Raw genomic sequence first — 5,114 nt, 5'->3', positions numbered from 1 at the left:
TGTTTTAAAACTATAAAAAAATGGGCCTTTCAGCAACAAAAGTGCCCTTTTTTCATAATCCTGCCCCCCCCCCAGTGAAAACTCGTTCCGGCGCCCCTGCAAGTAGCAGTTGTTTTTTAACAACTTTGTAACTGAAAAATAGCAGTGAACCAAAAATATCTGGAGGTTTGTCAAGGGGCTAAATAGGGACATTCCACCTGTAACTCAAATAAATCTGGTCAGAATTTTCTTTTTAACCTGGTCGTATAAAATGCTGCTAGTAAGCTTCAGCATTTCCAGAAAGGCCTACAGTGTTCTACAGGTACCCGGTCAGTTGGTCGACAGACAATTGGTCGACAAGACAGTTGGTCGACAGGACGTTAGGTCGACAGAACGATTCATTTTAGGGTTAGTTAACTAGGGTTAGTTAACCTAATTCTAACTCTAACCCTAACCCTAAAATGAATCGTACTGTCGACCTAACGTCCTGTCGACCAACTGTCTTGTCGACCAATTGTCCTGTCGACCAAATGTCTGTCGACCAATCGACCGTGCACCGTTCTACAGACGGAGAATGCACATTTTAGCAAGCTTCAAAAAGTGCCCTGCACGATGGACTGATTACACAACTTCACCGCAATCCTTTCAAATCCAGTTTGCAAAAATGCTTAAGTCAAGATCCCCCGCTGTTAAGTCGCCTTTTTGGCGACTTAAATTGGTGGCTCAAAACCTGGAATGAAACGAGTTTTAAGCTAGGCTTAAAGTAAGAATTATTTCTGCAGCGCAAAACTCGGCTCAAGCCACTATCTAAGCCCGGCTTGCTCAAAATAAACCTAGCTTAACGCCAAGCTCTTCTCAGGCAAGCGGAGTTTTAGTCAAGCTCGGTTTAAAACTTGAGCGCGCTGCAGAAACTAATTTGCAAGGTCGCTTGGCCAAGCCACTCATTGAGCTGAGCTTCATCATAAAACTGGTTTTAAGCCACGTTTTTGACGCAAAGTGTGACGTCACTCGACTTGCCATGGCGATTTCTGAAACCTACCCGACAAATAAAGTAATTGTCAGTTTAGAAAGTTGTTCGTATAAGTAGGGATGCTTTATTAATGACATCATAATACCTTTTGTTACATCACAATTGAATTTGAAACGCAGTTTCCAGTTGGTGGTAGCAAGTTAGTACTTAGTAGCCTGTTACAAGACAAGCATATATTGACAGCAACTATAGCAAGCATAAGTAGACAACAATTTGTAGGCTACAAGTAGCAGTTGTTTTTTTACAACTTTGTAACTGAAAAATGGCAGTGAACCATAAATATCTGGAGGTTTGTCAAGGGGCTAAATAGGGAAGGGTATTAATAAAAACAAGAATTAGAAGTATTATTGAAGTTTACATAATGGCTAGAGAGGGATTATTCTAACAGCAACTTGTACAAGTAGAGTTTTTTTTTTTATATCTAGAGAACTTTGTTGATAAAAGATGGTTGTAGAAAGGCAGAGCCTCATCTTACTGAATGTATAGCCATAAAATAGCTCACCTGCATGCTGTACTACAGCCTCTGCAGGTATACAGTACTTTGGAAATAGTTTTTACAAAAAAAACATAAAATTGCCGAAGTGATAAGCATTGGTTAATCATGCATCCAATATTTTGTTTGCCAGCAAGAGGAGGATAACAAACATTTGTTTATTTTTTACCTGAAAACGGTTTACTTTTTAGCAATAACATAGCCTACTTTATGGAGACATTAGACTTGCTTAAAAGATTCATTGAAGATGAAGAACCAACGGTTAACTTATCACGCAGGATGATTAGGGATGCACAAAATCCATTTGACTATTACGAGGATGACCAGTTTCATGCACGCTACAGATTTAGCAAAGCTGTTGTAGTAGAACTGTGCCAGCAACTATCCGATAGTTTCACAGAGCGAAGTCAATCCCTCTCACCAATGCTACAGTTGCTTGTTACCTTAAGATTCTATGCAACTGGACATTTTAAACGGAGTGATGGTGACTTGATTCAATGTCACCAAACGACTGTATGCCGTACAGTCAGGCCCGTAGCCAGCCGGGGGCCTTTCCCCCCTGGCAAAATCCAAACATTCTCGAGCAACAGCTACAAATATAATGACTTTGCCCATTTAAATTTTTTCGCCCCCCCTAAAAAAAATTTGGCCCCCTTGCTCTGCAGTCTGGCTACGGCCCTGCGTATAGTAAAAAAATTTTCAGCATATATTGTTGCAAGGAAAAACACATACATAAAGTTTCCATCATCGCCAGCAGAAATTCTAAATACCAAACAGAAGTTTTATGGTATTGCCTATTTTCCTTGTGTGATATGATAGATGCAATTGGTGAAAACGCTGAAATTTTCTGGAACAGGAAAGGCTATTTCTCAATAAATACCCAGTGCATTGTTGATGCAGAATTACGCATTACAAATATTTTCGCATCATGGCCAGGATCTTCCACCGAACACACAACTTCACCGGAATCCTTTGAAATCCAGTTTGCAAAAATGCTTAAGTCAAGATCCGCCGCTGTTAAGTCGCCATTTTTGGCGACTTAAATTGGTGGCTCAAAACCTGGAATGAAACGAGTTTTAAGCTAAGCTTAAAGTAAGAATAGTTTCTGCAGCGCAAAACTCGGCTCAAGCCACTATCTAAGCCCGGCTTGCTTAAAACTAGTTTTGAGCTACCTTTCTGCATTCGACCCTAAGCCTCACAAGCCACCAGAGGACCCTAGGAGTTATCGTCCGATATCCCTCCTCTGTATTCCTTTTAAGATCCTCGAAAGACTGATCTATGCCCGCGTCAACCCAATTATCGACCCGCTCCTTCCAAAAGAGCAAGCTGGGTTTCGGCGCGGAAAATCCACCGTAGATCAGGTCACACTCTTAACCCAAGACATCGAGGATTGCTTTGAAGCAAAAAAGAAGGCTGGCCCTGTCTTTCTAGATCTCACAGCTGCCTATGACACCGTATGGCATCGCGGCCTTACTTGCAAGCTGCTTCCTGACCGACATATGGTTCATTATGATCATGGAACTTGTCAGGAACCGAAGCTTCACTCTCACCACCGGTAGCTCACGGCGAAGCAGACTGAGACGCCTGAAAAACGGCGTCCCACAGGGATCGGTCCTGGCTCCACTTCTTTTCAACATCTACACCCACGACCTGCCAACTACGGTCTCCGCAAAATACGCTTATGCGGACGACCTGGCAATTCTCCACTCCACAAAGCCGTGGGAAAATCTAAAAGACACCTTGAGCCAGGTCATGAAAACTCTCTCAGCGTATCTCCAGAACTGGCGACTGAAACTCAGCGAAACCAAAACTGTGGCAGCAGCTTTCCACCTCCACAATCGGGAAGCTGATCGTGAGCTACACGTCCAGAACAACGGAAAATCTCTGTCCTTCTGCCCCGAACCAAGATATCTTGGGGGACGGGGGTGACACTGGACAGATCGCTCACATACCGCCATCATTTGGTGTCACTGCGCAAGAAACTCACATCCCGCGCTGCGCTACTCAAGCGCCTGGCAGGTTCTAGCTGGGGGGCGAGGGCTGACACTTTGCTTATAGCAGCCTTAGCCCTTGTCTACTCTACAGCAGAGTACTGTGCACCTGTTTGGTGTCGCAGTGCTCACTGCCACAACATCGACACTACCATAAACAGCGCCCTGCGCACAGTGACTGGATGCCTGCGTCCCACACCATTAGACAATCTCCCCATTCTCGCTGGCATCCAACCCGCTGAGCTTCGTCGCGAAGAAGCCACTCTGTCCCTCGGTCGACGGCACTGGAGCCTAACCACCTTCTCCACCACAAGATCTCTGCTCTCCCAAACGAGCACCCCGTCGACTGAAATCAAGACACCCATTCGTGCCAGCCGCTCAACTTCTTATCAACGAAGCTGATGTACAAGACGTCTCTGCGGCTACTTGGGCGGACCATAAACGGTGTTCTGAATGGAAGTCAAGTGCCACCACACTTTATTCGTTCATCCCCGACGCCGACACACGCCCCATCGGTCTAACACTACCAAGACAGGCATGGGTGCGCCTCAATCGTCTCCGTACGGGCGTCGGGCTTTTCCGCTCAACCATGCACCAATGGGGAATGGCCTCTTCCTGTGAATGTGGTGCCGAGGAACAGACCGCAGACCATATCATCAATGACTGTTCCATCTTCAAGCCACCTAACGGAGTGGAAGGTCTGCGTGTCATGCATGATGAAACCAAAGACTGGCTGCTCTCTAGTAGCCTTCCAGTGTAGTCCGGGAACATCGTGAATCTGGGGTGGTAAAAGGATAGACCCTCGGGCCCAGAGGCTCACACGACAAAAACATCAAGAATAAACGGAAATGCTGCACAAAAAAAATATAAGTGTAAATTCTAAATGAAATGATAACACGTTTAGGCTACCTACTTTAGTTGTTAACTAAAATATTTTTGAAATACAATTTAACAATGCGAGGTCCTTTCGTTCAGTGGTCCCGTGCATTTGGCTACAGTGCTGTGCCGGCGGTAGTTAGGCCCATGGGCGAAGGCCCTGTAGGCCTAGTAAATTAAAAAAATTTCTGAAAATAAATAACTTCATTGTAATACTCAGTCAAAAAAAACTTTTAGTACAAAATGTACGTCTAAAACGAGCGATTGTTCGATTAAAACGTTCAAAAACTGTGCTTCAACACTACGAACACCAGTTCTTAAAGCGGTTTGTTTTTAACGTCACGCTTCATTGGTTGGCTGCGGGAGAGGTCTGTTCTATTGTTTCGACGAGTGGCAATGCATTGAAACTTTCCGCGCGAAACCATCGGCACGAGGAGACTTGCGGATATATCGTTAGCTTGCAATGCTTCAAGCGCCCCAGTCTTGCGCACAGCAGAATATGCTGCTCTGGCCAGGTGTCGTAGTGCACACGCTACCAAGACTAATATTTCCATGAATGACACTGGTTATCTCTGCCCCATTGACATCATACATGCGAGATCACCGAGTCAACCTATAAAAAGTAATAGCCTACTGGTGTATCCCATGCAGCAGTAACGCGAGCTGTGCGAAGGTCACTTCCACTCCTAAACCAGCTAGTTCCCATTCTTTGCAACGATCCTGACAACTGGCTTGCAGTGAGTGG

This window comes from Aplidium turbinatum, chromosome 3, assembly GCF_918807975.1.
Source record: "Aplidium turbinatum chromosome 3, kaAplTurb1.1, whole genome shotgun sequence".
NCBI classification, from domain to species: domain Eukaryota; kingdom Metazoa; phylum Chordata; class Ascidiacea; order Aplousobranchia; family Polyclinidae; genus Aplidium; species Aplidium turbinatum.
This window is presented reverse-complemented; position numbering follows the sequence as displayed.